General features: G+C 35.4%; 1 long non-coding RNA gene across 1 annotated transcript in view; it reads left to right on the top strand.

Annotated features, from left to right (window-relative positions):
• The window catches only part of LOC137636101 (uncharacterized), a 69,893-nt gene that overhangs the window by 42,654 nt on the left and 13,825 nt on the right, over window positions 1–13,414 (top strand). The gene's annotated exons all lie outside the window — the stretch shown is intronic.

Genomic DNA, 13,414 nt, shown 5'->3' with positions numbered 1-13,414 from the left:
TTACGAGAGCTGTTCAAGGTAGTGTGAGACTTTTGGAGACCAGTTTTAGATGTTTTTCATCACAAGTTCCTATTTTAAACCAGGTTCTCCATTGAGACGACTTCCACAGTTTTAGCTGCAATTCAAAGGTGGAGATAAGTTGTAAATACCTGTGCTCTGTCAGTGGGCTGGATTAGGATTCAATAACTTAATCTTTGTAGAAAATATTCATGATAATTTTGATCGATCTCAAACAAAAACAACTCGACTACTTCCCACCAATGTACATAATGTCAGCATATGTTAAAGATACTGAGGTACACCAGTTTTATAGAGTAAATAGAACTTGGACATTTTTAACAGACACTAAATACCTCAAGTTTGTTAGAAGACAGAATTTGTCAGTTTAAGTTATGTTTTGAATGCTCTTCACTGAATGTTTTCAGAAGTCACAGCCCCAGTAGCAGAGTGGTTATTATTATTATTATTATCATTATTATTATTATTATTATTATTATTATAAGAGTTATTACTTCCTAAGCTACATCCCTAGTTGGAAAAGTAGGATGTTATAAACCCAAGGCCCCCAAGAGGGAAAATAGCTATGTGAGGAAAGGAAATAACGAAATCTACTACAAGAGAAGTTAAAGAATAATAACATTAAAATAAATCTTTCATATATAAACTATAGAAACTCAAAATAACAAGAAGAGAAATAAGATAATAGTGTGCCTATGTGTACCCTCAAGCAAGAGGAAATTTTTCTTAGAGACACTGGAGTGCTCATCAACAATTGAGTGGACATTCTTTGGGGACCGTTTCGGGGAACTTCTTAACGAGGGAGGCTCAGGATTGTAGTCTATTTTGAGAAGTCCTGTTTGAATCAGACTGTTAATATTGTATCTGGAGAGGATGATAGCCTCTTTCTTTCAGGGCTTTTATGTTGAAGCGACTTACAAAATTTCTGTTTGTGGTCAAAATATTGAAGGAATAAATGTAGTTTTGTTCCACAATTGGATGGTCCTGTAAAGAACTATGCCCTCTGGGAATACATAGCTAATGCTCGATTGGGTTGAATCTGAAATCTGCTTGGTATAGGTCATTCATTTACTTTGTTAAACTTGTTGTACAAGATTTTTCATAATTCTGATCATCCTTTGCATTCAGTTCTTCCCTGATAGTACCATCCGCTTTTGTTAACCTAATGCCCTATATATAGTAAGAGAAATCGATACCTGTTTGAGGCTCGAGGTGAGGATGGCAGGGTCATCCTTGCCAAGATTCTTGGACATGATGTGTCCTACCATGCTAGTGGTATTTCTAGCTTCATTTCAGAAGCAGATCTTCTGAACGATATTTAACTTTCAAAATAACTTCTTTGCTTTTATGGTTTTAATTGAATATTCTTTTATTTCTTATTCACAATAAATGATATCGGCGTCAATGACCTTAGATGTCAGGATGCCAGAAAACCTTTAATCAATGAATCAATTGTAATATTAGGTATGCCGTTAATTCTAATACTCAGGCCTTCTCCATCATGAGGCTCAATACTTCACAGTATTCCAGAATATTTATTCCAGCTGTGACTAAGTTGTGGAATGATATACCTAATCGGGTAGTTGAATCAGTAGAACTTCAAAAGTTCAGACTTCCATCAAATGTTTTTATATGGAACGAACAGGGTGACATAAGTATATTTTTATAGTTTATTTATGAAAGATGTATTTTAATGTTTTTTTCTGTTTTTAACCCTTTTACCCCCAAAGGACGTACTGGTACGTTTCACAAAAGCCATCCCTTTACCCCCATGGACGTACCGGTACGTCCATGCAAAAAAATGCTATAAAAATTTATTTTTTCATATTTTTGATAATTTTTTAAGAAAATTCAGGTATTTTCCAAGAGAATGAAACCAACCTGACCTCTCTATGACAAAAATTAAGGCTGTTAGAGCAATTTAAAGAAAATATGCTGCAAAATGTGCTGGGGAAAAAATAACCCCTTGGGGGTTAAGGGTTGGAAATTTCCAAAGAGCCTGGGGGTAAAAGGGTTAAAATATGTTATTTTAATTGCTCATTACTTTTTTTTGTAGTTTATTCCCCTGTTTCCCTTCCTCACTAGGCTATTTTATCCTGTTGGAGACCTTTGGCTTATAGCATCCAACTTTTCCAAGCTTGGATAGTAATAATAATAACAATAAATTTGAAAATGGTTTCTGTTTCAAATAAGAATTAATGGAAACTTATAGGAGAGGTTTTTTTTATCTCAATTTTTTATTCTCTAGGTACTGGTTCCCGATCATTATGTTCTGCGATGTGTCTGTTGGAATGAGGTTCTACTTTGGATATTAATTAGCCCTTAGGAAATTTGTCAATTGTAGTCTCACAAAACGTATTTTGAGCGAAGCGAAAAATCTATTTTTGGGTGAGATAGACATGTCGTCCTGATGGAAGTTCCTGTAGGGTAGCTTCCTTGGGTATATTTGACTACGGTGATATTCCCAGAGAATTTACCTTAAGGTACCCAGAATTCTAACTCCTGGAGTGAATATCCCTAAATAAATGAACCAGGGATATCGCGAAATATCAGAGGACGTATTCTTGACACGCCACATAGCAATCTGCACGCCGAACAGAATTAACACTTCGAAGGGGTCAAGGAGAAAGAAAGGAGAGCCGCTTGTAAGGTACCTCTCCTCTCTCGCTTCGTATGCATGCACAGCGTCGCCGACGGCGCCATCTGTATTCCTTTTTGCGTAGCTCAACAACTCGGTGTTTTCCCTGTGTTATCTCGTAATTCTAGCTGTGTTTGAGGCACTAGTTCTGTCACACAATCTAGTTAAATAAGGGTGAATGTTGTACACTTGGGTCTCACGGCAGTTTTGCCATATATGAAACAAGGTACCACCGAATTAAGAACTTTTTTATCGGCATGACAGGAACTTTTTAAGTTTCGCCGAAGCAAGGCACGTCTTCCTTCTTCCTCTTTCTGTGTTGGCATATTTTTCTTTTCATTTCACCCTCTTGTTTAAATTTTGGTGCTGAAACATACTGTACTTCCTCAGCATATAGAAAGGTGGAACCTATTTTTGGAGGCTGAAAGACCACAGAATTTTAACCCTTTTACCCCCAAAGGACGTACTGGTATGTTTCACAAAACTCGTCCCTTTACCCCCATGGACGTACCGGTACGTCCTTGCAAAAAAATGCTATAAAAAAAAAAATTTTCATATTTTTTAAAATTTTTTGAAAAAATTCAGGCATTTTCCAAGAGAATGAGACCAACCTGACCTCTCTATGACAAAAATTAAGGCTGTTAGAGCAATTTAAAAAAAATATACTGCAAAATGTGATGGGAAAAAAATAACCCCCTGGGGGTTAAGGGTTGGAAATTTCCAAAAAGCCTTGGGGTAAAAGGGTTAAATAATAAAATAGATCATAAATAAGTCTTAATGTATTACAGGGCATGTATGAGATTTGTATTTTCACATTACTGTTCATACCCACAAAGTATGTGGTCCATTATCTGGATGGAATAACCACATGGACACTCGGCGGAGGTGTCGAGACTCCGCTTATGAAGATTGTCTCCAGTTCTTCCAACTCTAGCTCGATTCAGAGTAACCTAATGCTTTCTACAGAGGTTTGTTCCATAGGGATGAGACTCATAGAGGCTCTGGATGGCTTCACCAGGTGGGCTGTGGTCTGTTTTTCTCTCCAGCATTCTAGGCGGTAAGTTGCTGACTCCATGGGCTCGAGGCTGTTGGTTGTTAACAAGCTCATGCAGAATGTCAATCTGTCTAACCACCTGGTGATTGTAGAGCGGGTTCGTTTCATCTTTCTCTTATTTTTGGGTCTTTCAATGGGCTGTTTGGCAGATGTTCGGTGGTACTATGCCTTCCAATCTATAGACTACTTGGAATTCCTGTGAATCCTCCCTTTACTTTGAAGTTTTGGTCATTCTCAAACTATGGCCAAACCTAACCCAACCTCCCATTGTCATTCTAACATTAATAGCATTTCATTTTAGGCCCCTTTACGTTCACTTGGTTCTGGGGCAAACATTTAAAAAAACTGTCCATCACTAAGTTCCAGTATGGAATCACCTTTTGTGATCTGGTGTGGAGTAGCAATATCTTGATCCTTGTTGATGAAATCTTGAATACTCGAGTTTTCCAACTGTCGAAGCTCTTTTTCAACTGACTGAGAATACTGAAGAAGGGCTGTGCCTGATGTCAAAACTTCTCTAATGACAACATCTAGCTGAGCCTTGAAACTTGAGTCCATATCTTCATCCCCCGGTTTACCCATTTTGAGCAATGCATCATTTATTTCTATCAAACGAGATAATCCTGTTTTGTGATACATTGAAATCCACGGATAGATGTACAGTACTCGCTTTTCTATGCACTGTTCATACAGTAGGGTAAGGGGAGTTTATACCAAGCTGATTAACTATATAATCTTTTGCAGGAATAATGCAGTACCCTTCCAATCATTTTTCTTGTGCCACGTCTTGACTCAACTTCTAGTTGCCTCTCCAAACCCTACAGAGAGTAGGGCGTGCTGCAAAAACAAATGTGGTTAGACAACGGGTAGGACCAAAAAATATAACAATACCCCTTAAAAATATAAATAATGCTTCTATTCATGACTTTCTGTTATACAAAATAAATGAATTTGTTGCTGGCAAAATATGTAAACCTATTTAAGAAAAATTGAAATCTTTACAGTGTATATATGGAAAATCATTATAGTACAGTACTGTACTGGGGCAGAATATCAGACATTATGACAAAAGGGAATTGATAATGAGTTACTTTAAAAGATATATAACCCAAGCTTGTTATATGTGGAAATGGTTTGTATTTTCCCCAACTATTATTAATTTTTTTCACAGCGACAATAGATTAAGGGTGTGGCTGGGTTCACTTCTTCAGAGCAAGGTGTACTAGGAATTCCTGTTTTCATCTGTACATGGTATTGGGAGCATTTTAACAACAGCTCAATGAAGTACCAAGTTAGTGTTCACCAAACATAACCTTAAAGAGGCAATGGTTGTTTATGAAAACCTTTGGCCTCCAGGTCCAATATTATCGCTACGGCAGGGAACGTGGTCTAAGTAATTTTGAGTTCATCTTATTTATTACTCTCTTTTCTACGAATAAGCGATTGTAATATTAGTTTTATAATCATTCACAATTATCAACTGGACCAAAAGTAATATTTAGAGGTAACCTACAGTACAGTATATTTTATTAATTTTTTGAAAACGAGACTTGTATTTCAAACTGTAGTTTAAATGTTTTTTTTTTTTTTTTAAAGTATTCTAGATAAGTAATGTAGATCAGGTTAATAACTCTTGGCCTTCTTGTATTAGAAAATCCTCAATGTACAAAATCAATAGGTTCAAAGAAGCTGTTTTTAAGTCAAAATTTATAGATTTGGGCTTAGAGCAGGCTTCACTTAACTCGATGCTTATGATTTTCAGCTGCAAAAGTCAACGAATAATGTTATTTCATATTGAAAATGACCATCTTTCTTACTGCCTTTAATTATTTAATATTTTTCTAGTTCAATATTTCTTTGTAAACTTTAGAATCAATATCCGAGATTTATTATTTCAGATGAATTTATGTTTTTATCTGAATGTTCGTAAGTCCGAGGACCTGTATTTGAACTTAACCTGCTCCTTTTTATTTCCATACTCACCTGATGTTCATATACTTACCCCACTTCCCCTCCTCCAGCCACTGATTCATAGCAACAAGAGGAGGAATAATGTCCATTTAGAGACTGAAAGATACAATATTTCAAACAAATTGGTGGTATAGATCCCAAATATAGTCCTCCTATACAAGTCAAAGACCCAAGCTAATCACTGCACATAGACAGATGTGACTATCCTAGCTTACAAACATATAAGTGGAGTATGGGATGAATGTAGTTTGCTGGAACAGGTGTAAACTTTTTACTTGTCAAATCTATTTTATTTAGGGGGAAAATATAATCAATTGTAGTCTGAAATACTTATTCTTATGGTAAGTTAGGAATAGAACAGTCTAAGGGTGGTCACAGGTGGTGTAGGTACCCCGCCTCACCTTAGGGAAGGAGTTGGCTCCTAGGTTAGGTTAGGTGAGGAACCTTAGGTAGTGTTCTTGTGTTTGTTTCCTTTTCAAAAGGATATTATTCTGTCATAACTTTTTAAAAATTAACATTAAGATAATTTCTTCTGACACTAGACTCTCTCTCTCTCTCTCTCTCTCTCTCTCTCTCTCTCTCTCTCTCTCTCTCTCTCTCTCTCTCTCTCTCTCTCTCTCTCATGCTGAGCATGGTCTTCACAAATACTCTGAAGTTGTGAACTGTGGCAACTGATTTTTGCAACAGTGTCTGCAGATATTATAGGGTAAACCTAGTTTTAAGTGAATCATTGGGTCAATTTACAGTTATTTAGTGATAAATTCAATGATCTAGATGAATTAAAGCAATTCAGATAGCTCAATAATGATAAGTTTAATTACAGCAGTTGAAAATTGATATAATTCTCATACTATTATGTTGGTTGAATATATCACCAAATATTAAGGCTTAGCAATATGTTAATTCCTTCACTACCATTTAGGGTATGGGGAAAATTTTATATATTTTCAACATCCTCTTAAAGTAAGTTTATTGCCATTACTGGACACTTCCACCTTCTCTTGGATGGCATAAAAAAGACAATGCAATAGGTGTTTATGAGCTTATGAAATTCATTGGTTATTATTATCATTATTATTATTATTATTATTATTATTATTATTATTAGCTAAGCTACAATCCTAGTTGGAAAAGCAGGATGCTATAAGCCCAAGGGCTTCAATAGGGGAAAATACCCCAGTGAGGAAAGGAAATAAAGAAATATAGAAAATCTACAAGAGAAGTAATGAACAATTAAAATAAAATATTTTAAGAACATTAACAACTTAAAATAAACTCTGCATTATAAACTATAAAAACTTGAAAACAAGAGGAAGAGATTTAAGATAGAACAGCATAGCCAAGTGTACCCTCAAGCAAAAGAACTCAAACCCAAGACAGTGGAAGACCATGGTACAGAGGCTATGGCACTACCCAAGACTAGAGAACAATGGTTTGATTTTGGAGTGTCCTTTTCTTAGAAGGGCTGGTTACCATAGCTAGAGTCTCTTCGACCCTTACTAAGAGGAAAGTAACCACTGAACAATTACAGTGCAGTAGTTAACCCCTTGGGTGAAGAAGAATTGTTTGGTAATCTCAGTGTTGTCAGGTGTATGAGGACAGAGGAGAGTGTATAAAGAATAGGCCAGACTATTTGGTGTATGTGCAGGCCAATGGAAAATGAGCCATAACCAGAGATAGGGATCCAATGCCATTTATTATATATTAAAAATTGTGTGCCAAATTTGAATGCAGCTGCTTCTAGTCTACTGCAGGACAAAGGCCTCAGGCATGTCCTTATTCATGTCTTGGGTTTGACCATTTCATCACCATGCTGGCCACTGAGGATTGGTGATGGTGGGAGACTTTAAGACTGATTGCTTACAGCAAACCAAACTAGTATGGGTGGTCCTGACTGGTACAGCTTTGCTGATCATGGCATTACACAAACCCTTTCACCATGTTAAGGTATTCCCACTCAGAAAGGGATATATATATATATATATATATATATATATATATATATATATATATATATATATATATATATATATATATATATATACCCCTTGGTAGTAGGTTGGCCAGGACACCAGCCACCCGTTGTGATACTACAACTAGAGTTATTGGATCCTTTGACTGGCCAGACAGTGCTACATTAGATCCCTCTCCCTGGTTACGGCTTATTTTTTCTTTTCCTACATATGCACCAAATAGTCTGGCCTATCCTTTACACATTCTCCCCTTTCTTCGTACACTTAACACTACTTTCCTCTTGGTAAGGGTAGAAGAGACTCTTTAGCTATGGCAAGCAGCTCTTCTAGGAGGACACCCCAAAATCAAACCTTTGTTCTCTTGTCTTGGGTAGTGCCATAGCCTCTGTACTATGTTCTTCCACTGTCTTGGGTTAGAGTTCTCTTGCTTGAGAGTACACTCAGGCACACGATTCTATCTTATCTCTTCCTCTTTTATATTTTTATAATTTATATATGAAAGATCTAGTTTAATGTAACAGTTTTTGAAATATTTAATTTCAATTGTCTATTACTTTTTAATATAGTTTATTTATTTCCTTGTTTCGTTTCCTCACTGGGCTATTTTTCCTATTGGAGCCTTTGGGCTTATAGCAAATTAATATGTATCTGTCCCTGCACAATTTAGCCAAAGGAAATAAGGGTAACATAAGATATATCATTGCCATAATTTGCCCACAAACTGAAATATCTAAACTAGTCTTGTATTTTCCACTATTTGTTTATTTAATGGTTTATCAAATACTTATAAACAATGTACATTTTTATATAGATAAAGTTCAATTTTGATAAACTCATGGTATATATAATTACGAAAAATCGAAATGAAAATAATGTACTAAATCTCAAAAATTTTTGAAAATCAATTGTACATTTTTACATTTTTTTTCACAAAAAGTCACAGAATATATAAAATATATATTCTGTTTTATTCATTATTACTTTTTATGCATTTAAATTAAACTGAATTTTAATTTTACCAAAAAACAAAAAAAAATATCAGCTGGGCAGGATCAGCTGATTGAACGATCATTGCCAAGTTGGAAAAAATTCCTTCGTAATTCTTGCAATTTGAATCCACCCAAAATCGTATTTAAAAACTTTTCAGTAATTTAAATTACGTTAAAATATAATTTTAAATTATTAATAAATGAATGATAATGTAAATAATATGATATTTTTTAATTTTATTAGGATTTTCTTTACGTATATATGCATTTCTTAACATTCGTGTCTGGCCACACTGTCTTCTGTTTACCTTTGACACGTGACTCAAACTTAAAGTCAGATGGCTCACCTGAACTACTATTTCCTCTATTAGTAAGTTATTTTAGGTGTTTTTATTGTATTTTATTATATTTAATTAAAGTTCTAAGTACATGTGAACGGTAAAAAACTGCTTAAACTACACCAGGTCTTATAAATTACAGATTTTACGATAGAATATTGAAATTTCAAAATCTCATGGCCAGACCTTATGACCGGCCGTGTTTAGGGGCTAAATATCTTTATATATTAATAGCTAATTTTTAATATATTAGTTTTATTGTAAGCAGTTACGTTATTTCCTGTGTTATATTGTAGTACGAGTTGTAACAGTAATGGGTTTGTCACATACAATAGCTATTTATATAAGAAAAACTATTTTTTTTTAATCTCGCACAGCAAATTACGTAAGAAAAATCATATTTTCTTAGATTTTTATTTTATATTGTTCTGTTGATGATATTTTCATAAGTATATCCATCTTTTTTTTTTTTAATCACCACCACCCTACACAAACCCCAGGTGAGAATTGGCCTTTGGGGTGGGGGAACCCCAGGTAAGAATCTGTCTTTAGGGGGTGTGTGGCAATATAAACTACCCTTATGTCTATGATAATAACAGCTGATCCCAACATAAGAAAACTAGCAAAGGAATTCCTATTTACGCTAGATTAATGGTGAAATTATAGTTACAGACGGAACAATATTTTGAGCCAAAAAAAAAAGTATTTACGCTGGATTAATGGTGAAATTATAGTTATGGACAGAATATTTTGAGCCGAAAAAAAGTTCTTCCTGTAGTAAATATTTTGCTTTCACTGAATTTGACCTTCATTTCAATAGCAAATAAACTGAAAACCTGTTTGGCCATCTGAGAACCAGGATATTTTTTATGAATCTAATGGCTTTTGCCCTCTATGTGGTCGCTTTCCTTACGGAAAAAGAAAAACAAGCTCCTATGTACTGGCAAGCGGTTTATGATGAGTTGCGCACGTTAACCCCATTTATTATTATTTCTTGGGTAGTCAAGTTTTTAGTTATAGTAAAAATTTCATTTTTTAAGAAAACCAACTTTTTTTTTCTATAAGAAACGCCAGTCTTTTGGTAGAAAATCTTTCTCCGACCGTAACTACCGGTATAATAAAACCGATTGCTTGTTTTATAGTGTCTTGTTGGTAATAGCTTCCTGAATCGATCTATATTTTCAGATTATGCCATGTGAAAATCAGTCTTTAAGGGGATGGCAATGTAAACTACCTTTGTCTTAAGATAATAACAGCTGATCCCAACATAACGATAAAAAATAAAGAAATGCTTTATTTCTGCTAAATGAACGTGGTAAAACCACTGGTGTAGGTATAGAGTGCCTGGGGGGTTGGATTTTTTATATGTTCCCCCTTGGCCTCCAAAACAGGGGAAGAAAGTGTTATTCTTCCTTTCCTCACAGGGCTGTTTTCCTTGTTGGAGCCCCTGGGCTTATAGCATCCTGCTTTTCCAACTAGGGTTGTAGCTTAGCAAGTAATAATAATAATAATATCTCTACAAACTTAATGCCCCAGTCCCCCAAATCTCTAACTACCCCCTAGGGTGAAAAGAACCCTTTGGAAGGACTGCGGCAGAGGTACCTTGCTCGATCACCGTTTTCTCCCTAGCACCATTTTCTATATCTTTAACATATTCCGATATCAAGCACAGTGATATGACGTCACTCGAGGGATTTTTGCACGGCCCGGGCTCGCTTCGCACGCAGACAAGCACAATCTCAGTAATGCTTCCTTCTGGCAAGCAATATGCGGATGCGCATCGCATGCCAGCTGTGTCTGTCACTATTTCTGGGACCATAATATGTACTAGCATTATTAAGCTGACTTAGGATGCTATATAGTTTCAACTTATCATTCTGTGTCTGATGTTTTTGGGTGAAGGGTTACGAACTTTGGTATGATGAATCAACATATTTAGGACACTTACTATCTTTTAGAAGAACACTTGTTTACTTGAAACATAGAAAGTTAGGGAATTATTACAGTAGCGTGTTTAACTTGGTTAGGTTACAACCCTCAACAGTATCAAACATGAGATTTATGACTAAAATGAAAGACGATTTTAACGAAAACCCAATAAAACCTATTTATTAATATATATCTAGAATCTGATAGGGCAAATTTAGGTGAGGCTTGGTCAAATCGTCAGATATGTAGATGGGTCAAGTGTAACGAATGCGTAAACAGGTCTTTGTCTTAATACTTGTCCCTTGAAAGCTCCCACTAGCCAATAGTAATACATTATCATTGGAGCGCTGTGTTTAGTGGGTGGAGTTACAGTATATGTAGGCGAGAATTGTCGCAATGGTCAATGGGTATGAGTCAAGTTAAGTGGAAACAAATGTACAAACTTAACCCTTTTACCCCCTAAGGACGTACTGGTACGTTTCACAAAACACATCCCTTTACCCCCATGGACGTACCGGTACGTCCTTGCAAAAAACTGCTATTTAATTTTTTTTATGCATATTTTTGATAATTTTTTGAGAAACTTCAGGCATTTTCCAAGAGAATGAGACCAACCTGACCTCTCTATGACAAAAATTAAGGCTGTTAGAGCAATTAAAAAATTATATACTGCGAAATGTGCTTGAAAAAAAAATAACCCCTGGGGGTTAAGGGTTGGAAAGTTCCAAATAGCCTGGGGGTAAAAGGGTTAATAAGAGATAGTAATTGTGACACATGAAACATTAACCCCAGGCTATTTGGAAATTTCCAACCCTTAACCCCCAAGGGGTTATTTTTTTCCCAGCAAATTTTGCAGTATGTATTTTTTAAATTGCTCTAACAGCCTTAATTTTTGTCATAGAGAGGTCAGGTTGGTCTCATTCTCTTGGAAAATGCCTGAATTTTTTCAAAAAAATATAAAAAATATGAAAAAAAAAAATTTTATAGCATTTTTTTGCAAGGACGTACCGGTACGTCCATGGGGGTAAAGGGATGAGTTTTGTGGAACGTACCAGTACGTCCTTTGGGGGTAAAAGGGTTAAGAAACAACTTGGAAAACAAACAGACTTACAGTAACTAATATTTTTTCGCATCTTGCAATTGATTAAGGTCTATTCAATTTCTTATTTCTGATCTAGATATTAACCTTTAGCACCGTCGTTCAATTAGTTCATTATGCATTTTGCGTAAGATTTTTTTCTAATTCTGACCATCCTTTACATTCAGATTTCCCCGGACGGTTCCATCCTGTTCGTAATACTGGGCATGCAGTTAATTCTAAAAGTCAGGCCTTCTCCATCATGAGGCTCAATACTACACAGTACTCTAGACGTTTTGTTCCAGCTGTTACCAAGTTGTGGAATGATCTTCCTCATCGGGTAAGTTAAATCTGTTGAACTTCAAAAGTTCAAAGCTGCAGCAAATGTTTTCATGTTGAACAGGCTTGCACAAGTCCATTTATAGTTCATAAATTAAATGTTTGTGTTGTTTATGTTTTTAAAGTATTTAATTTTAATTTTTATTACTTATATCATTTATTTCCTTATATCCTTTCCTCACTGGGCTATTTTTCCCTGTTGGAGCCCTTGGGGTTATAGCACCTTGCTTTTCCAACTAGGGTTGTAGCTTAGCTAGTAATAATGATAATAATAGCAATAATGTGTTTCGAAGAAATGGGTTATTTACCAAAGAAAAACTAACTAGAACGTCGTTTGTGTGTGGAGATAAAAGAAATTTACGTTAATGAGGAAAATAAGTGTCCCTGGTGTCAGATTTTAAACATTGAATTATTTATTTGCAAACGAAGCAAGCCACTGCTAAGCAAAAACCAATTAATGGGCGTAATGTAAATTATAGGCATTTATGAGACCATAATAGTGACCCATGTGATAGGTGTGTGTAACACATCCACATACCACTTGAGAGAAGAGAGGAGCAGTGAATTATGTTTATTTGCGAGCGAAACAACTCACGGCTTAGAAAAATACGAAGTTTTTGTAGTTGGTTAGGACGAACTGGGTCAAGTTAATGTGAGTAAATATTTACGATAGCACAACACTTCTAATGAAGGAAATAGGAAGTGTTACTTTTGTATAGGTACTTTGAAGTGTTCCGATGTAAGTTGGGAGGAACTCCCCTTAAATGGTTTTTGCTTGGACGTGACTACCCTCGCTCTCTAAGCGGAAAGGTAGCGAGAAATAGTTACCGGTACATAGAAAAAGGTACACAAATATAATCCAGGGAAATGCATGAAATATATTGGTGCTATTGTAGCTTGTATCTTACTAGGATATTCAGACTATAGCTTGCATCCGATTAATGATTTAGGTGGGAAAAGGTGAAAAATATATTGGTGTACATTTTTTTTATTTAAAGAGTATTGGGAAAAGGTGAAAAATATATTGGTGTACATTTTTTTTTATTTAAAGAGTATTTCTTTAGGTTGGAAAATGGGAAAACTATAT

The sequence above is a fragment of the Palaemon carinicauda genome, unplaced genomic scaffold (genome assembly GCF_036898095.1).
Source record: "Palaemon carinicauda isolate YSFRI2023 unplaced genomic scaffold, ASM3689809v2 scaffold23, whole genome shotgun sequence".
NCBI lineage: Eukaryota > Metazoa > Arthropoda > Malacostraca > Decapoda > Palaemonidae > Palaemon > Palaemon carinicauda.
The sequence above is the reverse complement of the archived record's forward strand: the minus strand, read 5'-3'. Positions and strand labels throughout refer to the sequence as shown.